The 25,535-nt window shown below is 43.1% G+C and overlaps 1 long non-coding RNA gene across 2 annotated transcripts in view; it reads right to left on the bottom strand.

Moving 5' to 3' along the window:
* Window positions 1-9,687: 9,687 nt before the first annotated feature.
* The window catches only part of LOC122553965, a 69,287-nt gene continuing 53,439 nt past the window's right edge, over window positions 9,688-25,535 (bottom strand). Inside the window, exons 2-3 of one of the 2 annotated variants that reach the window (XR_006312880.1) lie at window positions 10,522-10,654; window positions 9,688-10,055 (exon numbers count right to left, since the gene is read on the bottom strand). This is a non-coding gene — a long non-coding RNA (uncharacterized LOC122553965). The remainder of the gene's footprint in view (window positions 10,056-10,521; window positions 10,655-25,535) is intronic. The other variant, XR_006312881.1, reaches the window with a different exon arrangement.

The raw sequence follows: 25,535 nt of genomic DNA, 5'->3' as shown, positions 1-25,535 counted from the left end.
GTCAAACTCTCACAGGTATAGATTTTCAGTTAGCTTTTGGCAGTTGTTGCTGAGGTCTCAGCAGGGTTGGAAGGCAGTGAATCTCTCCCGAACTGCTACACTCTCTCTCTGAGTTTTCTCTCAGAATTGTCTTTTGATGTTCTTTCCTTCTGGATTGGAGAATTATATGTGAGATAATCTGTTTTCCAAATTTGCCTTTTGGTCCTGGGGAGTGTTGCTGAACAAAGAGACCTTGGAGTGCAGGTTCATTCTACCTTGAAAGCAGAGCCAAAGGTAGACAGGGTGGTGAAGAAGGCATTTGGTATACTTGCCTTCATTGGTTAATACATTGACCGTAGGAGTTGGAAGGTAATATTGTTACTGTATAGGATGTTGGTTAGGCCACTATCAAAATGCTGTGTTTAATTCTGATCTCCCTGCTGTAAGAAAGATGTTGTGAAGCTTGATATGGCTCAGAATACATTCACATGGATATTTTCAGGTTTGGAGGACTTGAGCTACTTGGCCAGATCTAGTCCTTGTATAATTATCACATCATAGCTGTAAATCTTCATTCAGAGGTGTGTCATCTGTCATCATGGATAAATGTGTATTATACGTGAGAGTAGTCTGGCATAATACTTCCAGTATCAGAATTATCATCTCATAAAATGTCAAATTGATCAGGTACACTTGGATGTGTCGTCAGTTGGATTTGATGATTGATTGTGACTGTGTATGGCTACTCCACAAAATGTTGTAGCATATTGACACAGACATCTGCATTTATAAGATGATTTCAAACTCTCACTTTGTCCCGATTTAAGTTGGGATAACTGCCTGCATGCTCATTGATCCTGCTCTTGTTCAATCATACCCTTCTTTCCAACAAGAGGTTGCACACATGAGTTTGGATGGTAACAGTGTGTGAAAGAAGAACTGTATGCCTTTGTCTTCCAAACATGAGAGCTGCTAATGAGAGTTAACCTTTGCTTTGAGGCACAGTTCAGTGATTTCAGAGTCATTATTACATCTTAACAAGTAGCTTCACATTTAATGATTGTGGACGTTAATATCTGAATAGTACATTCTGCAAGACCATTAGGTTGAGAAAAGTGGGGCAAAAAGGTGAAGGTAATACCCCCTTCCTGCAAATGTCATGGAAAGGTGGTCTAGTGCACTGCAGACCAATGTTGGACATCATTGGATTCAGGAACATCAAACATATTGAATATGACAATTAATACGTCAACAACTGTTGCCCTGGTGATATCTTTGACTTGCATCACACAAGAGAATTTAGTGAAATAGCCAGTCACCAGGATGTAGTCTAAAATAAAACTAAGAACTCTCAATGCTAGAAATCTAAAAAAAAACAAAATTTGCTGAAGAAGCTCAGCAGATCTGGAAGCCTCTATAGAGAGAAAGCAGTGTTGAAGTTTCAGGTCCAGTGACCCTTTTACAGAGTTAGTAGCAGCTAGGAAAGGGTGGTATATATGATGGAGACATGAAGAGGAGTGGGGTGGGCATAGTATAAACAATAGGGAGGGCAAGACAGTTAGACAAAAGGATGAATATTGGTGAGGCAAAGAGAAAGAAAAGCTGTGAATGGGGTCCCTAAATTAGTAAAACTGGGTTGTCTTTGCTGAAAGAAGCCCAAATCCTGACAGAGCCTGGGAAATACATGTGCAAAATAGGCATAGATGTTCAAGCTCTAACATTTTTAAATTTAATATTAAGTCCTGAAGGCTGCTAGATCCCCAGTACAAGATGTGCAGGTTAGGTGCGTTGGCCATGCTAAATTGCCCATTACTGTTCAGGGATGTGTAGGTTAGGTGCATTAGTCAGGGGTAAATATAGGGTAGGGGAATGGGTCTGGGTGGGTTACTCTTCAGGGGTCAGTGTGGACTTGTTGGGCTGAAGGGTCTGTTTCCACATTGTAGGGATTCTATGATTCAAAAGTTTGTTTTCGTGCTTACTTTTCCCAAGAATCGCACTGACATCTGTGATAGACTGCCTGCTAGGTTCTTTATGATATGATCTATATGTTGTTAGAATGTATCCTCTCAGATGGATAATTCAAATGTAATCTGAGAATGTCTTCTCTGTCGAAATGAGTTATATAAGTTGTCCATTCCTGTAACTCTGAGGGAAGATTATAAACCAATGTCCATTCTTAATATCAAACTTGGAAAAATGCTTTGCACATGAAAACGCGAGATTAAGTTCTTCAAGAATAGGACTCTTTTATGGATATCTTTCTATGTATTGCTCAGTCACCTTGCAGCCAAGCATATATGTAGAAGGCATACTTTTTTTCAAAATGGAATTAATGGACCTGCACTGATCAGTTTAATGATCAACACTTCAAATGATGTGGTTTTGTTCCATGGAATCCAATCCCAGTTTGAGTTTCTCCTCAAAACTTATTGTTGGGTTAAACTACATTGGGTATCTCTTTCCTATCTAATATTACATCACTATAAAATAAGCAATAAAATCAAACGGGTCTGGGTAGAGGTTTGTCAAGTTATGGATGGACTTGGTGTTGCAGTCTAGAATCTTTGGTGTTTGTACCAATGTGTTGATTACCTTGTGAATCATGATGATATAGAAATCTAAATGGTGGTAGACTAATGACAAGAGGTCCTGATAGAAAGGCAGAAGGTCAAGAATGATATGGAAGACAATGGTGTGAGGTAATAATACTCAATTGAAGAGGTAGTATAGGCACAATGGGTCGAATGACCTCCTGCATGGTAGAATTTCTGTGATCAACATTACAAAAGACCTCAGGTACCCATGCTGAGAAATCATATTGACATTTAAACAATTAATACCAACGGATAGGATGTTTGACCTGTAGTTAGGTTATCATGTGTGGACTGCACCATTATGCCCACTTCTAAAGTACATCTCATGTAAGATGTATAAAGGGATGATATTTTCACTGGCACCAGTGTCAGTCTTGGCATACAGTTCATGTTGTCCATCCTTTTTCAGGAATATTATATGACTGATGGTAAAGGCTTCAGCCTTTCCAATAGTGTCCACGTGTTGTCAAGTTTATCACTTGAACTGTCTGACTGAAGTCCATAAGTTGTAGTGTTGTAATCTTCTCTTGGACTTGACTGATATGGCTGTGTGCCATAGATGAGAGTTTGGAAGCATCTTACACATTGTTTCTTGGTAAGCTCTTCTGAACATGCTCCTGTGGAGAATTTTGTTGCACGTGAACTGGCTGCACATTTTAGCCTAATATCTTCTTGCAAAACATAGCTTACATATGTAACAAAATGCTGGACATTGCTTTGGAAATTGAGACAATTCTCACATCATTCAAAACGCAGAAACAAAATCAGAAATTGCTCGAAAAATTCTGCAGTTCTAGCAGCGTATGTGGAGACAAAACAGACTCAACAGTTTGGGTTTAGTGACCGTTCTTCAGAACTGCAGTTCTCGAATTTTCACAGATCATTGCATGGGCTAAATCTTTTCTGTGTTGCTGATTTAAATTAAGCAGAAGGGTCTACGCCATGTTGTAACAGTTGGTGGCTCGTCGCTGGGATTTGACCGATTTGCACCTGGGATTTGTGATTTAAACTAGTTAGACAGATTTGAACAGATTTGGTTGTATGAAAACCGCCTTCCTGCCTCAGGCGACTTACTGTGTGGAGTTTGCACGTTCTCCCCGCGTCTGCGTGGGTTTCCTCCAGGTGCTCCGGTTTCCTCCCACAGTCCAAAGATGTGCAGGTCAGGTGAATTGGCCATGCTAAATTGCCCATAGTGTTAGGTAAGGGGTAAATGTAGGGGTATGGGTGGGTTGCGCTTCGGCGGGTCGGTGTGGACTTGTTGGGCCGAAGGGCCTGTTTCCACACTGTAATGTAATCTAATCTAATCGAAAAAATCCCAGCAGGTTTAAACACTTGCAGGTTAGTGTCCTAGACCTTTAAATAAAATTTAGGTAAGGCAATTTGTTTAATTTCGGTGATTTGTAGTTGATTAAATTAAAAGTGAGAGAAATAGCACTTAAAATTGCTAAAGAGGTCCTGGGATTTGAAGGTAATTCTCAAATATGCCAAGAAAGTTTAGAAGAAAGAAAAAGGCTATACTTTTAGAATTAGTCAATAATTCAGATTTAGGTGTAGCCAAGGACAAAAGTAAAGCTGAAGTTGTAAGGGAATTATTCAAACACTTGGGTATATCAGAGAAACAGACAAGTGCAGTAGAGGTCAAAAAACTTAAAGTACAATTGAGGAAAATGGAGTTAGAAGACAAAGAAAGAGAGAGAGGAAACAGAAGAGAGAGAAGGTTCTTAGCTGAGTAAAAAGAAAGAACTTGAACTTGAGAATTTGCCACTTAGTCAGCAAAGTCAAATTAACAGGATGGAGATTAAAAGAGAAGGTAGTGATATATATATATATATAATATATATATATATATATATATATATATATGTCCAAACTCTGCCATATTTATATGGGAAAGATGTTGAAGCCTTCTTTATTTCATTTGGAAAATTGGCTAGGTAGATGGAGTGGTCCAAGTATTTATGGGTAATGCTAGTTCAGACTAAACTGGTAGGCAGAGTTAGTGAGGTATTTGCCATGCTGTCAGATGAGGGGTCAAGACATTATGAAGAGGTTAAACAGGCAATTTTAAGTGCTTATGAATTGGTACCAGACAATGGTTCAGAAAAACAATTTGATAAACATTTTGATAAATGGATATGTGCTTTGAAAATAGTTAAGACCAATGAGGCTGTTCGAGAGATTAGTATGGTGGAGGAGTCTAAAAACTTACTTCCAAAGATGATAGGAATTAATGTGGAGGAACAGAAAGTTCAGAAAGTAAAAAGGGCAGCAGAATTAGCAGATGGTGCATAAGACAAGCTTCCACCCAGAACTTCATCCCTGTGAGGGATAGAAGTTGGGAAAAGGGGAGATTCTACATTACAAAACCAAGAGTAGAAAGCACTGGTAAGAATTTACTCCAAGTTAAAGAAGCCCAAGGCGGTGGACAGAAGGTGAAAGGCCTCAGGTGTTTTCACTGTAATGGCAGGGGACACAAAATTAGTGCCGGTGGTTTCAGAAGGGCACTGGGAAAAGGTGTTCTCACTGCCAGAAGGTGGGACACGTAAAGTCATAGTGCTGGTCATTAAAGAAAGGCACTGTGGGAAAAGAGGTCATAAAAGAAGCTTCCCTTACATTAGTGAAGGTGGTAAAGGACACCCCAAGAAGAGCTAAGGAGCTGCAGGAGAGTGCACAGCCTTGAAAGGGGTATGAAGTTAGTAGCTGATCTCTACAAATAGTCCACCTCTGTGAGTAAAGTTTACTCAGAAAGAACAGGGGGAGGAGGACAAGAAGTTGTCATTTTGAGAGAGACGGGATCTAACCAGTCACTGATAGTAAGGGATGAGCGAATATACACTCTTTCTATCTGTAACCTGAGAATGTGGTAATTATTGGGGTAGGTGGACAGAAATTTAGCATTTCCCTATGTAAGATCAGGTTGGAGTGCCAACTCAAGACTGGGGAAGTTACAATGGGAGTGATTGACAAACTGTCAGTTTCAGGAATCCAGTTTGTTCTTGGGAATGCTTTAGCAGGATCCAAGGAGGGAGTGACACCCCTTGTGGAGAAGCCCAAGGAAGACCAAGAAACTGATGAGTTATCCTGATATTTTCCCAGACTGTAAGGGATCTGGGAACCAGATCCCACTATCATAAGTAACAGCATGAAGTGAAAAGTAAAGAAAAAGATGAAGGAGTTTTGGTACAGTTAGTGGATACCCTGTTTGATGTAATGGTGCAGGAAAACCCTGAACAGGCAGAGGGTCAGACAGAAGTATTTAGCCCTGAAAGGTTAAGAGACTTGCAATAGCAAGACATGATGATAAAAGATATGTATGAGGATGCATGCTCTGAAAAAGAGGCAAAGAATATTTCAGAGGGTTATTATCTGAAAAATAGAATCCTAAGGCAGAAATTGAGATCACAGCAGAGGAGAAATGGGCTGAAGTGCACCAGATTGTATGCTACTGGCAACACAGAGAGGAGGTGTTACAGGCAGTATTTGAACTACCTGCAGGGGGTCACCTAGGGGTATGAAAGACCCAGGCTAAGGTACAAAAATATTTTTGTTGGCCTGGAATGCACAAAGATTTGGTTAACTTTTGCTGAAAGTGTCATACAGGGTGGTAAGGGCGTGGAATGCCCTACCTGCTAAGGTAGTCAACTCAGCCGCATTAGGGAGATTTAAACAATCCTTAGATAAGCACATTGATGATTTTGGGATAGTGTAGGGGGACGAGCTGAGAATAGTTCACAGGTCGGCGCAACATTGAGGGCCAAAGGGCCTGTTCTGTGCTGTATTGTTCTATGTTCTATGTTCTATGTGCATGCTAAATGGGAGGTAAGCCAAGGGCGGTAATAAAAACCAGTACCTTTGTTGCCAATTCCTGCATTTGAAGAACTTTTCATGCAGGTTATAATTGATTGTGTAGGTTCCCTCCCGAGAACTAAAAGTGCAAACTAATACTTGTTAACCATAATGGATGTGTCTACCAGATTTCTGGAGGCAATTCCATTACGGAGTATCAAGGCAAAAATGGTGGTAGAGGAGTTAGTAGCTTTCTTCACACGGTATGGGCTACCCAGAGAGATTCAGTCAGACCAAGGGTCCAATTTACTGCTAGGCTGTTTAAGGAGGTTATGCACTTCAAGTCAAGTGCATTTCATCCTAAATCCCAGGGAGCTTTCGAAAGGTGGCATCAGACCTTGAAGTCCATGAAGAGCATACTGTCAGAATTACTCGACTGATTGGAATAAAGGTGTCCCATTCGTATCGTTTGCCATTTGAGATTCCCCAAATGAATCTGTTCAGTTCATGCCCTTCGAGTTAAAATTCAGGCATGAAGTGAGAGGCCCTTTGAAATTAATTAAATAAAAATTGACAGAACCTAAGTCAGACATCTCACACTTAGATTATGTATCAGAAGTGAAGGAGAGATAAATCGTGTAGGTCAGTTAGCTGAATAGCACATACAAAGGGCACAGCATAAAATGAAGCTCTGAGACTCAAATGTTTTCCCAAGGGGATGACGTGTTACCACTGTTACCAGTGATAGATCACTTCAAAGCAAGGTTTAGTGATCCCTCTCAAATTGAGAAAAAGTTGAGTCAAGTGAACTATTTAGTAAAGATGCCAGATAGAAGAATAAACTATCAGGTATGTCATGTGAACATATTGAAACTGTCTTAACTGAAGAGAAAGAACCAGAGAAACAGGTGTTAGTTACTGCCCTGCAGAGCGAGGAACCAAATCCAGATGATCTGGATTTTGATGTGCCTCAATATAGATTAAAAAATGAGGATTGGGATAAGTTAGTCAACTATCTGTCTCAGGAGCATAGAAAGAATCAGACGGGGAGGACTAATGCTACATGAAGTAGACACAGGGAATACTGCTCCGATAAGACAACACCCCTATCGGCTTAGTCCTTTCAAAGCCAGACAGGTCCAGATGGAGGTGGAGGGCATGTTTGACAAATACATCATCGAACCAAGCCAGAGTGAGTGGAGTTCGCCGATCAGCTTAGTTCCCAAACAGGACGGGACTCGATGATTTGCATGGATTATCGGAAGGTCAATGCCATTACAAAATTGGACTCATAGCCAATTCCTAGATTGAAGGACTGCATTTCTGCATTTGTAACCCCAAATGGGCTATATTAGTTTTAAGTGATGCCCTTTGGAATGTAAATCACACCTGCCACATTCCAAAACTCATGAACAGAGTTGTGGTTGGGTTAACAAACTGTGCAGTCTAATTAGACAATGTAGTGATCTTTAGTAAGTCCTGGAAAGGTCACATGGTAAAGTTGGAAGAGCTCTTTGAACGACTACGAGAAGCAAAACTGGTAATAAACTTAAATAAAACTGAATTCGTGAAAGCAGAGGTGACGTTCTTAGGCCATAACATTGGTCATGAAAGGTTAATCCCACGGAATGCAAAGACGAAGGCCATTGAGGAATTTCCACGACCAACCTTGAAGAAAGAGGTGCTTCGATTCTTAGGACTCAGCAGATTCTATCAGACGTTTGTTCCAAACTTCAGCAGTGTAGTGGCACCGTTAACCGATTTGCTGAAGAAGAACACAAAGTTTCAGTGGACAGAACCATTCCAGGAGACAATCGACCATTTGAAATCGATATTAACCACCAAACCAGTTTTAGCTACACCAAACTTTTAAACACCTTCTAAAGTCACCATCGATGCTTGTGAGTGGGAGCTGTATTTGTACAGGAGGGATAAGGTTGGGATTGAGCTGCCAGCTGGTAGCTTTTCCAAGAAGATCAACATCCACCAGAGGAAATACTCCACAATCAAAAAAAACTATTGAGTTTGGTATTTTAATTTAAAATTCATGCATGTTGCGGATCATAAGAATGTAATTGCAGATACGTTATCGCAGATTTAACTGATAAAGTTTAGATGAGATTTGTATTTATTTAATGTTAAATACATAAATACAGTCATATGGGAAGAAGTTAAGATGAATTTAGATTAAAGTTATCGATATGTTAGGGTATTGTGTTTAAAGAATAGAAAAGAAATGAAGCCATCTTTTCATAATGATGGTTCTTTTTATTTTTTTAAGGGGGGAGGTGTTATAAATATGTAACTTTACTGTACCTTTAAGAGAGTTAAAAGCTAACAGAGCTACCTGACAGCACCAAGTGTTCTGAACAAGATATAATGTTTTTGTCCAGCAGTAAGGTAGCTAGTTGCCTAGAAACAAAAACAAATTTGAATTGGGCCAATCAGTTTAAATTATACAACCAAAAAAAACAGACTCCAATCAAGTTTGAATTGAGTATATTGACAATCTTAAAAGACAATGACACAATCCAATGCTTTGGGGCTATAAGACCAGGAAAAATTGAACAGTTGGGAGAAAATTACCAGAAGACCAACAGATGTAGGCTCCTCATCAGAACTCTCTGAGAGGGACCTGTTTAGAGAAGGAATTTGCACACGAGAAAAACACCAGTACCAACCTAGACACCGACTCTACAGAGGAAGATACGGCAGCTGGCTGGTTTTGAAATTTGAATCTTTGGTAAATTTTACTTGAGGGTTTCATTGGACTAGTATTATAGAAGGGACAATAAAAGATAGGCTAGAGGAAGAAGTTGTAAATAGTTGTTAGTTAATTATTCTCTGTTATATGTTAAGAAATAAAGTTGCTAATTTTTACTTAAAATAGTTCTTGGCCTCTTGGATTTTTATGATTATTGCATGGAATAAATCTTTTCTGTGTTGCTGGTTTAAATTAAGCAGGAGCGTTTACCCAGTGCGGTAACAAGAAAAACAGGGGAATTATACAAAGTCCAAAGATGTGCATGTTAGTTGAATTGGCTATGCTAAATTGTCCATAGTGTTCAGGGATGTATAGGCTAGGTGCATCATTCAGGGGAAATATAGAGTAGTAGGGTTAGGGAAAAGGTCTGGGTGGAATACTCTTTGGAGGGTTGGTGTGGCCCTGTTGGGCCAAATGGCCTGTTTCCACACTGTAGGGATTATATCCATGTGTCCCAACTGAAATCTATTGCTCAGTCAACATCACAAATGGACTATCTAGATTTTATCACATCGCTGTTTGTGCAAATTTACTGTGTGTAATGTTTACAATGTTTCCAAACTATACACATACTAAACTTTATTGGCTGTAAATTGCCCCGAAACAACATTTGAACTAGGTTTTCCTATCGCTAGGTTTCAGCGATACAGGAGTAAAGTGAAAATTACACAATGTTATTCACGAAGTCATCTTAGATACAAGTTACGTTGGTACAAAATCTTAGGTTAAAAAGTAGAAAAATAAAGAAGTAAGCTAGAAGTTCAACATTACAGTCCTTCTTTAGCCATGGCCCTCAGTTGATCCATGCTGTGCTTTCCCCACGAGGGCTTGATTTCTGTCCTGTGCTGGGCTTGATCTCTAGATGCCCATGCTTCCACGCTGCCATCTCTCTGCCAACTGCCATCCAGGCTCACCGTCCCCCTCACCACAGGCTTTCAGGAAAAGTGAGATACGAATGCAAAGCGCATTAGAATTTATTTAATTTTCTGTGTAATGATTTAATGGCAATTTCCATTTTGTGTTTAGTATATTCGTGCTTAACTTTCTGTAAGGATCCTTTAATCCGATTTGTTTGATCAGACTGGCTGCTGCCTGTTCCTAAATCCCACAAACCCTCTGTGACAGCCATCCAATTCAAACTGACATCAGAAAAGACATCTCCAGAGGCCATATTGATGGTGAGCATTTCATCACTACTTACAAAATCCGGGTATGTGGCATAGGAACCTAATCCACTTAATGCTCATAAAATAATCTGTTCCAATGGAGTTAATCGCACAAATTTAGTTATATTCATTTATTTAATGTCTGTGATTTTAAATGGATAATTTAATATCTACAGGGCATTTAATTCTCATTAGGGAATTTAAGTATTTCTTGGGCTCAATTTTCAATTACCTTTTGGGCAGGAGAGAGGATGATTGAAAGAGACCAATGAAAATGGAAGTAGCACTTCATGCAGGTCAATCCATGTCAGTGATGGAAAAGTGGAAACAATCCCTTTATCATTCTGTTCCATAATATCCTTCATCTGAAATTAACATTTTTAACACATTACAGAGCAAAGTAAAAGAACATAACAGCTAATAGTTGCGTCAGGAGTGGTCCAGCAAACTTTGTAGTTTGCTATATGTGTGTACAGACAAGAATATGAATGCTTTGATTTAAATCAAAGAGTTCGAATGATTAAAGCTGTACTTATTCGTATGATTGGGGCACAACAATAAGATGCTGGGAGCTGATATTCAGACTAACAGACGTGAACGTAATACAGATCATTTTGCAGCAATAAGTACATATCATTAGTGCCAAGATGTTGATTCTGCATGTTCTGATCCACTTATTGAGATGATACTAAATTAAGAGGCTGTAATCAGTGTACAGCAGCAATAGTCATATTTGAGCTGCTAACCAGGAAGGATCTTTGATCCTATTACTTCACTCTCAGTTATTGCTTTTTGAACCAATTGGAGAATACTAATTGCATCAAAAGCAGAAGGTTCAGCAAAGCTCTAAGCCTTGTAGTAAACTGAAAGACTTTGTCACCTGCCAAAGTTTATAACTGGAGGAAAGCTTAGGAGGAAACTACACAGTAATCCTAATCAGCCTCTGGAAATATGTAGGCTTTTAAGAATTTTCAACATCCCTCAGTATTTCATAAAGATCTGGGACAGATCTTGAATTTATACAATAGCATGATGTGGGCAATAGCAATCAAAGTCAATAGAAGTATGAAATGGGAGAGTTATAAACTAGCTGCTAGTTTGCTGTCACTTCATTTTACACAATCAAAACACTCACTGTTAGTCATAGAGATTGATTTTAATCCTGTGCTCATCTTTGATCCTGGTCCCTATTCAAGATTACGTAATTTATACAGTTTAATCCAAGGAACCTAATGTGATTGCTTACTCGTACTGAAATGGTTGAGAGAAACTGACGGAATTATTTGAAATTAATGAGAAATATAACACGGCTCTTTTGTTAGATTCAGTGGAAATGGCTTCAGAAATCTACACAGGAATCACTAGAACTGTCTTTTGTTCGAATTAATTATTATCTAATTAAGTTACAATCCTAGGCTAGACGACCAACTTTTATATGATCTGGCTTGCAATTAATAACTTTTTTTAAAAACCGATACCAGATCAGATTATGTATAGTCTGAGAATAAAAACACATGTTCCATGGTTTTGAACAAAAAAACGATAACTATATAACATTAGAGTAGTGATACAACCTACAATACATAAACTACTTACTGCCAAGACCCAGCTGAGCATGTTGTTAATTTGGGTATTGGTCTGTGATTCCACACACTGCAGCATACATTAACTAGCAAATACAACCAAGATAAACCCCATTGCATTCTCAGCAATGACCTCCAGGCAATAGTAACACAGTGGGTCATCAACCCTTATTAAACTTCAGAGTGATCACAATTACTCACTTTTGTTGACATTGCCTTGAAACCCCCATTTACTAATGGTCTATTGTGGACTATTTCAATGTCTGCTTCTGTTCTAGTTAGTCACCCACTTTTTTTGATTTCCCTGGATTCTGGAAACTGCCTGCTAGCACTCACTCATGGGATAACTTCCCCAACAGCTAGACTCACCAAAATAGTCCTACCCCATTTTTTTTCCCATAGAGCTCAAATCTTGCTCAGTTGTATCAAGCAAATACCTCATGTGAGCTTTTTAACCACCTCTCTCTCTCAGTCCTCAAGTGTCAATCCTCAGGTTTTTTCTAAGCTTCTCATGACTTCTCCCCAACAGGAAGCCAGTGATCTTCCACTTTGTTAACTCCCCAGGACTTCTGAGTCATGACTTCCACATTTAGTTGCCTAATTCTTTGAATTTCTTCTTCAGTTCTAACAATCAGAACCATCCAATTGCTCTTGACTCTTCAAGTTCCCTGCACAAAATCTTTGTGGTTCCGCTGTCTTCCCAGTAATACATCTAGTTGCAGGACTCCCAACACGGAGGCTGCCTCTCTATTTATCTTTCTGCAGTATCCTGTAACCTTTGAACTCCTTTTTCATAATTCCTGAACTGTTGTTAGCCTTGCAATAACCCTCCACTCCCATGCCAAAGCTGGAAAGAATTGAATGTTATAATTTGGCAAATATTGGAACTCATGTTCCACTAATGAATTTTCATAATTTCATTCAAGGGAATGTGAGTTTCATTGGATGGCCCAACAATTATTGCCTATCCCTAATTATCCTTCAGAAGATGGTGATGATCTGCCTTCGAGAAACTCTACAGTCCACTTACTGCAGATACACCCACAATGCTATTAGGTAGAAAGTTCCAGGGTTTTAGTCCACTGACACTGATAGAGTAACAATATACTTCACTGTCAGGGTGGAAAATGACTTGAGGGGAAATTTGCAATTGGTGGTGCTTCCATGTATCTGATTCCTTTCTCCTGCTTGATGGTTGTACTCATGGGTTTGGAAAGTACTGCCTGAGGAGCGTTGGAGAGTTGCTGCAGTGCATCATGTGGATGTTACCTCGTGCTGCTATTGAGTGGTGGTGGTGGCGGGAATGACTCTCTCTCGCTCCGAGAATGCAAAGTAATTATGATCTACAGGACTTTACTTAAGATATTAAGACTTACGAGGCAGGTCATTAGGCTTCTGTTAATAATCTGACCAAGAAGATGCACTGTCTTGCTTTTCCTCACAAGATCCAGAAGAAGGTGCTCTGATCCCTTTTCCATCCCCATAACATCACTCTTTATTTGGATTGAACACCCTTTTTCCAATCATTTTGCCACAACGCCTTCTTAGATTAGCAAAAGTGAGTTATTATCCAAGGATTGTGCTGGGACCACATGCAACTCATATAATTGATTTAGGTACTGCGTATTGAAGATATTATTTCAAACATTGGTGGTATGGTTAACAAAGGAAGAATACAGCAAAATAAAATAAAACATTCATAAACTTACAGAATGCTAGAGTGATTGTCAAATTAATTTGAACACGGATAGGTGATTCATTTTGATTGGATTAGTAAAGAAGTCACACACAGATTTGACAATAAAAATGATAAAAGAGAGAGATGAAGAGTTTCAGGCTGCACATTCATGGAGCACTAAATACATAGGTCATCAAGAAAACCATTATAAAGAGAATAAAAAACAAACCAAGCAAGTGGGGATGATTTTAAAGAAATGGAATTGGAAAGCAGAGACATTAGACTGAACTTGTATCCAACTTTGGTGTATTACAAATAGGCTGACACTTCTTTTCTAAAAATGAGGATGCTGAGGGGAGACTAGATATAGATCTTTATAGAAAATGAAAGGATTTATTCCAGTAGATGTAAAGAAGAAGTCTCCAATCATGGGGAGCACAAAACTACAGGTCCTAAATAAAAGAATGTCACCAATAAATCCAAAATGTAGTTTAAGAGAAACCACTTAACCCAAAAAGTAGTAAGAAAATGGAATATACTACTATAAGTGGTCGTTGAGACACCCAGCGTAGATGTATTGAAGGGAAGATAAATGGAAAAACCAGCGAACAGCACAAGGAGGCTATTCATACAGATATATGAAATGGGTGGAAAAGTAGAGCATTTGGATCCACGATCCTGCTCTGCCATTCATGGCAGATCTATTCGTTTCAAATTTCACATTCCCATCTATATTCGATAACCCTTGACGTCCCCTACCTCCCATGCATCTATTATCGTCTACCTTAAAAATATTTAGTGACCCTATCTGTACCAGCTTCCAAGTCTAAAAGTTGCAATGATGCACAACTCTGAAAGAAAAAATTCTTATTGTCTGTCCTAAAAGAGCAACCCCTAATAATAAAGCATTGTCTTTAGTTCTGGACTGACTCACACCCTTTCCACCAAGTGAGGACAGTTTTGTTCATGGAGTCCATGTTGCTGCTTTTGAAGAGCAACTCAATTATTCCCATGCCCCTATTCTGTTCCTATATTCTGACATCAGTCTATCAGGCAGTGCACTTCAAATCCTAACCATCCTTTGCTCAAGTATGTTTACTCAACTCTGTCCTGATTCTTTCACCAATTACCTTAAAATCTGTGCACCCTGAATACTGACACTGGAAACATTCTCTCTTTATTTACTCTATCTAAATCTTCCATCATTTTAAACACCTCTTTCAAAACTTTTTTTAGCCTTCTCTGCTCTAACAAAAAAAAACCCAGCTTCTCTGGTCCATTTCCATATGTTAATGCCTCATTGCAGGCATCCATACCAGTCAATGTCTTTGGTATTTTCTCCAAAGGTTTCACAGCCTCTTACAGTGCCAGAATTAGGAACAAGACTCTAGTTGCAGCTGGTGAAAGAGATCAGCACATAACTGAGAAAGAAATAGAAGAATATACTGTTGGGTTACATACAGGTTTTGTACATAAATGCTACCAATGGCTAGTTAGGCCCATTAGCCTTTTTCTCTGTGGTTGACTTTGATCTTATCAAAGGAACCACAATGAATGGTGAGCAAAGATTAATCGGTAACCATGAAACATCATGTTTTTCTTAACAAATGCATTGGTTACTAGGTATTGCATTCAAAGGAACATCATGATACCAACTTATCACCTCGATGCACTGAAAACACTTGTGTTTTAAACATATCTCCTGCAACATCATTCATAATGTTCTGATGGATAGTTATCACAATAGTGGAGTTATATATATATTTGCTATAATGGAATATTTTGCATCCTTATTGAATAGTATTTTCAGATCTCCATGAATATTTTGTCAATTATCCTCCATCGATTCTGCTCCATATTCAGTGAAAACTGTACAAGTGTGGGGTCAGGATCAGGTCTGACTGCAAGGCCCCATACAGGAGCAATGAAAGTAGATTGACAGTGTGAATCCAAATGGATTGAGCAGCAGAATTTGTTACAGCATTAATGTCAATCTGCCGAAAGAAAATGATATCATTTTCAGGTGCAATCAATTCCAAAATTACTGTAGATGGAAGCCATGGAGAAGCTTAAGGGGAAAGAAAATCACTTTTGCAGAGCCAGGATAAAAATTTATACCATCAGAGTTATTCCTTCCTAGAAATAGAAAGAGTTTCAGTACTGACATTTCCAATAACGGCAGTTAAAAAATTTGAAATTTTCGGAAACTGGTTAATTTATGATGGTGTGCAAGGGGAAGGCTGCAATAGGACAGAACAGATGGAAGTCCTGGGTGATCAAGTTTACTGGTGTCAAAACTCACAGGGAGTCTAGCCTAGTGCCACCTAGTGGACAGCAGTTGAGATTGTGACATGATGTGGGGGAGCCGGTGTTGGACTGGGATATACAAAGTTAAAAATCACACAACACTAGGTTATAATTCAACAGATTTATTTGGAAGCACTAGCTTTTGGAGTACTGCTCCTTCATCAGGCGGTTGTCCATCTACTGAAGGAGCAGCACTCTGAAAGCTGGTGCCATCAAATATACCTGTTGGATTATAATCTGGTGTTGTGTGATTTTTAACTTAGATTGTTACAAGTCATTGCTAAATGAACTGTCCTACTTCTTCATTTACAGTGTTTGAATGTTGATGCCAAAACCATAATAGGATGAAAATGTTTCTTGAGGCACAAAGTGCTCACCACCAAGATATTCTCCATGATATGTAGAAATTTGATGTTTGTAATTAGATAAAGTTATTAATTTCATAAATAAAGCACTCGGAGTCAGCAGAAAGACAATTCAATTTGAGGCAGTGCTGAGGTTGGCTTTCTTTCAATTATGCAACAGTCTCCTATACGAAGTGTTAAAGCTGCTCCTTTTGGTTTTATTTCTAGCTGACAACGACAGCCTGAACAGGAACTGTAGTCATGAGCAATGTACATATTATTGCAATGCAACTGGACCTTCGAACAAAGTAATTCTGGAAATTAGAACTCTACACTTACACAGAATTTATCCAGGTCACTGAGTTTTTACCTAACAACATGTCATGGGCTTTATTGAGTGTCTCTTTTACATGTGCACCAAACTTCCTTTTGCTGTGGCTGATAGCTTCATTGTGGCTGCATTAGGCTTTTGAACTACAAACAAACATTCCACTGGACTGTGTTGAAGGTCATCGTAAATTCCCCTGGCATCAGAAGGATACATTATTACATTATTGCTGAGCAGAGAGCATACAAGGTTTGTAAGATATTTCTCTGTTCAGTTGATATTGCAAATACTCAGGGTAGATTAATGAAGAACGGGAACACCTCACTGGACTGAGTCCTTGAAAGATATAAGGAGTTCAACTTCATTACCTGAGACCTTCTGATGCTACTTCAGACGCATGCTCACAGACAAAAATTCCTGACTTCAACTGCAGCTGTTTCTTCACAGAGATTCATTATGGTTCACAACAGCTGGTAAGATTATTCGGAATCTTGCTGTGTGCAGTTCAAAGCTCAGTATAAACAGAGTTTATCTGAGCTGTTTGCTAAGAGATGAAAAGAAGCAGTTATTTTGAATAATGAGGAGTTTTGCACTGTTGCTAGCAGATCTCCCATGGCGGTGCTCGCAGCCTTCTGCAGCCTGGTTGAGACAATTGATTTTATGTCTCACTGAAATCCCATATTTTAATGGGCGTAAGATGATCGCAAGATGAATATGACAAGTGAAACTTTCTCCAAACTTTTGCCATTGCTACAATTTTTCTGGAGTTATCAGGAAGAATGGAGGGAGGGGTTACTTGAAATAGATCTCAAGATTTCCAGCAGGACCAGGCCTAGATTTTTCCCAAAATCATTCAAATAAAAATTATGTTATGATTCTTTTGAAGGAGACAGTAGGATAATTTTAAAGAGTGTGCAAAAGCTACAAGGATCATTCCTTCCACTCAGAGTTGAACCTTGAAATCACCAAATCGACTCATTTGTGCTTTATTGCCAGTTGAAAGTGTAAACGTCCTGATCTGAATTATTCACATTTGCGAAACAAAGTTGCAAAAACCTTTTCCTCCTGAATTATGCACTTGGATGTTGTGCCGTCCCTTCCCCTGCTGCACAATTAATCATCAAAAACTTGACAATCCCTCCACTTTCCCTCGCTCATTCTTTCATCCCCTCACTGTCCAAAGATGGCTGTTGGCATTTAAAAGAATGCTAATGTGTACCTTTTCTTTAAAGATATTATTTTCCAAAAAAAATGGATTAATATTTGATGAAGAACAACACTCTCACCATCTGACTCCTTCTTTGACACTAGACCCCCTCTTTCTCTCCATTATCCACTTCTGAGCTAGCTTTCAGAAACAGGGGCGTGTGGACCAGCTCAATATCATTAGTCTATGTAGCTGTCTGCCTGGAAGCAGTCACTCTGTATTTCTTGAGTTATATTCCTGTTTGGAAGTGGATAGCATTTTTAAGTCTTCTGCTCAAGGAGAAATGTTTCAGAGTTTTCTGTAAGTGACTTCTCTCTTAACTGCCCATAATCTCTGGTTAAAAGCAAGCTGGAGAACATAGAACATAGAACAGTACAGCACAGAACAGGCCCTTCAGCCCACGATGTTGTGCCGACCATTGATCCTCACGTGAGGTAAACCTAATGTACAAACCCACAAATTTCTGTGACCATATGCATGTCCAGCAGTCTCTTGAATATCCCCAAATGACCTCGCTTCCACAACTGCTGCTGGCAATGCATTCCACGCTCTCACAACTCTCCGCGTAAAGAACACATCTATGACATCCCCTCTATACTTTCCACGAAACAGCTTAAAACTATGACCCCTCCTGTTAACAATTTCTGCCCTGGAAAAATGTTTCTGGCTATCAACTCTATCTATGCCTCTCATTATCTTGTACACCTCAATTAGGTCCCCTCTCTTCCTTCTTTTTTTCCAATGATAAAAGTCCGAGCTCAGTCAACCTCTCTTCGTAAGATAAGTCCTCCATTCCAGGCAGCATCCTGGTAAACCTCCTCTGAACCCTCTCCAAAGCATCCACATCTTTCCTATAATAGGGTGATCAGAACTGGACGCAGTATTCCAAGTGCAATCTAACCAAAGTTTTATAGAGCTGCAACAAGATCTCACGGCTCTTAAACTCAATCCCCCTGTTAATGAAAGCCAAAACACCATATGCTTTCTTAACAACCATGTCCAATTGAGTGGCAATTTTAAGGGATCTATATACCTGCACACCAAGATCCTGCTGTTCCTCCACACTGCCAAGAATCCTGTCTTTAATCCTGTACTCAACTTTCAAGTTCAACCTTCCAAAATGCATCACTTCGCATTTATCCAGGTTGAACTCCATCTGACACTTCTCAGCCCATCTCTGCATCCTGTCAATGTCATGCTGCAGGCCTACAACAGTCCTCTTTACTGTCAATGACACCTCCAACCTTTATGTCATCTGCAAACTTGCTAACCCATCCTTCAATCTTCTCATCCAAGTCATTAATAAAAATTACAAAGAGTAGAGGCCCAAGAACAGAGCCCTGTGGAACACCACTCACCACTGACTTCCAGGCAGAATATTTTCCTTCCACTACCACTCGCTGTCTCCTGTCGACCAGCCAATACTGTATCCAGACAGCTAAACTACCCTATATCCCATTCCTCCTGACCTTCTGAATGAGCCTACCATGGGGAACCTTATCAAATGCCTTACTGAAGTCCATATACACAACATCCACTGCTCGACCATCAACCTGTCTAGGACCATCCTCAAAGAACTCAATAAGATTTGTGAGGCATGACCTGCCCCTCACAAAGTTGTGTTGACTGCCTTTAATCAAGCCATGCTCTTCCAGATGGTCATAAATTCTATCCCTCAGAATCCTTTCTAACACCTTGCAGACGACAGACATGAGACTGTGTGAGCTTTGTTTTTCAAATTCCATGTACATCTAGTCATGCTGTTTCCTGAGGATACAGAATTTTTGATATACACTAATGAAACTTTTTTCACTGCCTTGCAATCAGTAGCACTTCCCTCAGATAACAGGGAGTTAACCTCATGCACTTTTCCTGGAAGCTTTCTCTGTATTAATAAAGACCAATATTGGGAAGACCACTTTAACCGCTTTATCTCAAAGAGAAAAGTAAATCTTTTACTTCTGCCTTCTGAAAGCTAGGAATTAAATCATTAGACCACGTTCCCTCTGTCTCGAGGGTGAGCCAGTGTGCTTTTGGCATCCACAGTAGGTTCCTGCTCCCTAGCTTGAGCTCTCTTAGTTCAAACTCCTTTTCCTGTATCTTTCCTAAATATTTATCTTCTTTCCTTACTCTTTCCTCTCTTTCTCATCTTTCTCTCTCACTTCCTCTTTCTCTTTCCTGCTCTTTTTCATTAAAATTTGCATTTTTGCTGCTCCAGTTTTAATCTGTCTGCCAATTCTCAATCCAGTTCATCATCCTTAGTTTCCATTTGTAAACTGTTGACCAACTCATGTAAAATTTCAGGTTTTTTTGGCTTTCAGGCAAAATTCTCATTCTTACAACTTCACCTGCACCTCTCGATCTCTTTGTTCAGCAACACTCCCTGGGGCCCTACTATTAACTCTATAATTCCTGCCCTGGGTTGCGTTACTAAAATGGAACACCTCACAGTTATCTAAATTCAACCCCATCAGCCTTTGCCATCATTTATCGGTTTCCAAATGTTTGGAGCACAATCAGTTAGACATAAACATGGACAATAAATTAAACCTAGGGCATGCAGCCTCATTATGGTATGATATTTGTTATTTACCTTCCATGCAAACTGGATGAGGACACATTGGATACAGGTTAGATGGTTGTAAAATGGTGATCCCCTCCTCGATGCAAGCATACACGCCTCCTGTTTCTCTATCACATCCCAAGGTGGGTAGGTGAAGATTAAAACAAAGGCTAAGTGTTTGGCGCAATATTCTGGCAATAAGGGTTCATGATCCCTCGGTTTAGGTGTCAAGTACCAAACCTGGGATTTCTGGTGCTGTGAGAGACCGTAGGAAGACATTTCAGCCGGAGAGCCTCTACTCATCAGCATCTTTAAAAATTTTCTTTTCTTTTGCTCTCACTGAGGGTTTTACTCTTCTGCTCCCCTCGCCCCTGCCAACCCACCCCCACCAATGCCAACTTATGACTTCCTAAAGTACCCTACCTGGAGGGAATGGAGAGTGGAGTCTGAGACCAGCCTGGTGCGGGAACAAGTCAGACCCAGAGCAGGGGCAGAGTGAGCGCAGAGCAACCTGGGTGTAGGGCAGAGCGAGTGCGGGCTGGGCTGAGATAGGGAGCAGAGCGAGTGCAGGCCGTGCTGGGATTGGGAGCAGAGCGAGCGCGGGCCGTGCTGGGATTGGTAGCAGAGCGAGCGCGGGCCGTGCTGGGATTGGGAGCAGAGCAAGCGCAGGCCGTGCTGGGATTGGGAGCAGAGCGAGCACAGGCCGTGCTGGGATTGGGAGCAGAGCGAGCGCAGGCTGTGCCAGGATTGAGAGCAGAGCTAGCGCAGGCCGTGCCGGGATTGGGAACAGAGCGAGCACAGGCCGTGCTGGGATTGGGAGCAGAGCGAGCGCGGGCCGTGCCGGGATTGGGAGCAGAGCGAGCGCGGGCCGTGCCGGGATTGGGAGCAGAGCAAGCGCAGGCCGTGCTAGGATTGGGAGCAGAGCGAGTGCAGGCCGTGCTGGGATTGGGAGCAGAGCGAGCGCGGGCCGTGTTGGGATTGGGAGCAGAGCGAGCGCAGGCTGTGCTGGGATTGGGATGAGTGTGAGCGCAGGCTGAGTCCTCAGAGCAGGAGCAGAGCGAGCGCAGGCTGTGCCGGGATTGGGAGCAGGGCGAGCGCAGGCCGTGGTGGGATTGGGAGCAGAGCGAGCGCAGGCTGTGCCGGGATAGAGAGCAGAGCTAGCACAGGCCGTGCCGGGATTGGGAGCAGAGCGAGCGCAGACCGTGCCGGGATTGAGAGCAGAGCGAGCGCAGGCCGTGCCGGGATTGGGAGCAGAGCGAGCGTAGGCTGTGCCAGGATTGGGAGCAGAGCGAGCGCAGGCCGAGTCCTCAGAGCAGGAGCAGGGCGAGCGCAGGCTGTGCCAGGATTGGGAGCAGAGCGAGTGCAGGCCGTGCTGGGATAGGGAGCAGAGCGAGTGCAGGCCGTGCTGGGATTGGGAGCAGAGCGAGCACAGGCCGTGCTGGGATAAGGAGCAAAGCGAGTGCAGGTCGTGCCGGGATTGGGACGAGCGCGAGCGCAGGCCGTGCCGGGATTGGAAGCAGAGCGAGCGCAGACTGAGCCGGGATAGGGAGCAGAGCGGGTGCAGGCCAAGCCCTGGCAGGGGAAGCAGAGTGAGGGTGGGCTATGCCAGTAGCAGGAGCAGAGCAAGCATGGGCCGTGCTGGGATAGGGAGCAGAGCGAGCGCGGGCTGTGCCGGGATTGGGAGCAGAGTGAACGCGGGCCGTGCTGGGATAGGGAGCAGAGCGAGCGCGGGCCGTGCTGGGATTGGGAGCAGAGCGAGCGCGGACCGTGTTGGGATTGGGAGCAGAGTGAGCACGGGCCGTTCTGGGATAGGGAGCAGAGTGAGCGCGGGCTGTGCCGGGATTGGTAGCAGAGCGAGCACAGGCCGTGCCGGAATAGGGAGCAGAGCAAGCGCAGACCGTGCTGGGATTGGTAGCAGAGCGAGCGCGGGCTGTGCTGGGATTGGGAGCAGAGTGAGCGCGGGCCGTGCTGGGATAGAGAGCAGAGTGAGTGCGGGCTGTGCCGGGATTGGGAGCAGAGCGAGCGCAGGCCGTGTTGGGATAGGGAGCAGAGCGAGCGCGGGCCGTGCTGGGATTTGGAGCAGAGTGAGCACGACCCGTGCTGGGATAGGGAGCATAGCGAGTGCAGGCTGTGCCGGGATTGGTAGCAGAGCAAGCACAGGCCGAGCCGGGATAGGGAGCAGAGCAAGCGCAGACCGTGCTGGGATTGATAGCAGAGCGAGCGCAGGCTGAGCCAGGATAGGGAGCAGAGCAAGTGGAGACCGTGCTGGGATTGGTAGCAGAGCGAGCGCAGTCCGAGCCGGGATAGGGAGCAGAGCGAGGGCAGGCCAAGTCCTGGGAGTGGGATCAAAGTGAGGGCGAGCTATGCCAGGATCAGGAGCAGAGCAAGCATGGGCCGTGCTGGGATTGGGTGCAGAGTGTGCGTGGGCAGTGCTGGGATAGGGAGCAGAGCGAGTGCAGACCGTGCTGGGATAGGGAGCAGAGTGTGCGCGGGCCGTGCTGGGATAGGGAGCAGAGCAAGCGCGCACCGTGCTGGGATAGGGAGCAAAGAGAGCGTGGGCTGTGTCGGGATAGGGAGCAGAGCAAGCGCAGACCGTGCTGGGATAGGGAGCAGAGTAAGCGCAGGCCAAGTCCTGGGAGTGGGAGCAGAGTGAGGGCGGGCTATGCCAGTATCAGGAGCAGAGTGACAGCAGGCTGAGCTAGGATCGGAGTTGCAGCCGGAACCTGGAGTAGGAGCAGAGTTAGCCCAGGCCAGATGGTGGGCCAAGTCCTAGGTGCTGAGTCATGCCTGTAGCAGGTGTAGGGAGCAAAGTCTAGGCCAGCCAGTGGGATGAGTCCTGGGAGCTGAGTCGCGTCTAGAGTAGGAGCAGGAGTAGGAGCAGGAGCAGAGCAATCCCAGGCTGGATGATGGGCCAAGTTCTGGGAGTCAAGTCGTGTCTGGAGCAGGAGCAAGAGCAGAGCAAGCCCAGGCCAGTCAGTGGGATGAATCCTGGGAGCCAAGTTGCCCCTGGAGCAGGAGCAGGTGCAGGAGCAGAGCCCAGGCCGGACAGTGGGCCGAGCCCAGCGCATGGAGGCAGCGAGGCCTTGTGTTCTACAGCCCAGCCAGCACAGACTCAGTGAAGTGAACTGTAACTTGAGTACTTAAAGATACTTTGTCTTTTCTTTCTGAATTTTTGAAGCTCAGTTTTGCTTGTCTTTTTTTTCTACTGTTGCAATTCTGTAACAACACTTAAAGTACCTGTACCTCGGTGCCCTGTACCTAAGATGGTGCTGAGGGAATACATTTCCCATGTGCCTTTGGACCTTACTAACAATGGGTAACATATAGAGAATGCAGAGATGGCAAAGAAAGATTTTAAGATTCCTGAAGATAAATATGCAGGAATGGGATTAAAAAAAGAGTCATTATGAGACTTTACGTTTTGGTAACAATGGAATAAATATGCTTGGAGTTAAATTAGGGCAGAGACTAGATTAGAGTGGTGCTGGAAAAGCACAGCAGGTCATGCAGCATCCGAAGAGCAGGAAAAATCGACATTCCGGGCAAAAGCTCTTCATCAGAACTGAAGGCAGGGAGCCTCCGGGTGGAGAGATAAATGGAAGGGGGTGGGGCTGGGGAGAAGGTAGCAAAGAGCACAATGGGTGGATGGGGGTGAGGATGATGGTGATAGGTCAGAGAGGAGGATGGAGCGGATAGGTGGGAAGGGAGATTGGCAGGTAGGACAGGTCATGAAAATGGTGCTGAGCTGGAAGGTTGGACTGGGGTAAGGTGGGGGGAGGGGAAATGAGGAAACTGGTGAAGTCCACATTGATGCCCTGGGATTAAAGTGTTCCGAGGCAGAAGATGAGGCCCTCCATCTCTTCATTTCCAACTGCTGCCGAGACATTAACAGCCTCAACCTGTCTACCCCCCTCCCCCACTCCAACCTCTCACCCTTACAACGCGCAGCTCTCCAATCCCTCTGCTCCAATCCCAACCTCATCATCAAACTAATAGATAAAGGGGGTGCAGTGGTAGTTTGGCGCACTGTCCTTTATACCTCTGAAGCCAGACGCCAACTCGAAGACACATCCTCCTATTGCCCCCTCAACCATGGCCCAACCCCCATCACCAAACCATCATCTCCCAGACCATACACAACCTCATCACCTCAGGAGATCTCCCACTCATAGCTTCAAATCTCATAGTCCGGGAATCCTATACTGCACGGTTCTACCTCCTTCCCAATATCCACAAGTCGGACCACCCATTCCGACCCATTGTCTCAACATGCTCCTGCCCCACCGAACTAGTCTCTAACTACCTCAATACTATCCTATCCCCCCAGTGCAGGAATTCCCCACATACATTCGAGATACCACCCAAGCCCTCCACCCCCTCCAAGACTTCTGTTTGACCGGCCCTCAACACCTCATCTTCACCATGGACATCCAATCCCTCTATACCTCCGCCATGACCAGGGCCTCCAAGCCCTCCATTTCGTCCTCTCCTGACGTCCCCAACAGTACCCTTCCACTGACACTCTCATTCATTTGGCTGAACTGGTCCTCATCCTTAAGAATTTCTCCTTCGAATCCTCCCACTTCCTCCAGACCAAAGGGGTAGCCATGGGCACACGTATGGGCCCCAGCTTTGCCTGTCTCTTTGTTGGCTGCGTAGAACAGTCCATCTTCTGTAGTTACACCGGCACCACTCCCCACCTCTTCCTCCGCTACACTGATGACTGCATTGGTGCCACCTCGTGTTCCCGTGAGGAGGTTAAGCAGTTCATCAACTTCACCAACACATTCCATCCCAACCTTAAATTCACCTGGACCATCTCTGACACCTCTCTCCCCTTCCTGGATCTCTCCATCTCCATCAGTGATGACTGACTTCACACTGACATTTTTTACAAACCAACCGACTCCCACAGCTACCTGGATTACACCTCTTCCCGCCCTACCTCCAGCAAAAATGCTATCCCATATTCCCAATTCCTCCGCCTCTGCCATATCTGCTCCCAGGAGGACCAGTTCCACCACAGAACACACCAGATGGCCTCCTTCTTTAGAGACCACAATTTCCTTTCCCACGTGGTTAAAGATGCCCTCCAACGCATCTCATCCACATCCCGCACCACCGCCCTCCAACAAGGACAGAACCCCCCACCCCGCTCCTCACATGCACGCCCTGGATCTCTTCCACCACCGCACCCTCACCACCCAACGCCTGGAGGAAGAACGCCTCATCTTTC

Source organism: Chiloscyllium plagiosum, chromosome 10 (assembly GCF_004010195.1).
Source record: "Chiloscyllium plagiosum isolate BGI_BamShark_2017 chromosome 10, ASM401019v2, whole genome shotgun sequence".
NCBI lineage: Eukaryota > Metazoa > Chordata > Chondrichthyes > Orectolobiformes > Hemiscylliidae > Chiloscyllium > Chiloscyllium plagiosum.
Note: the sequence above shows the minus strand (reverse complement) of the source record. Positions and strands in the feature narration are given on the sequence as shown.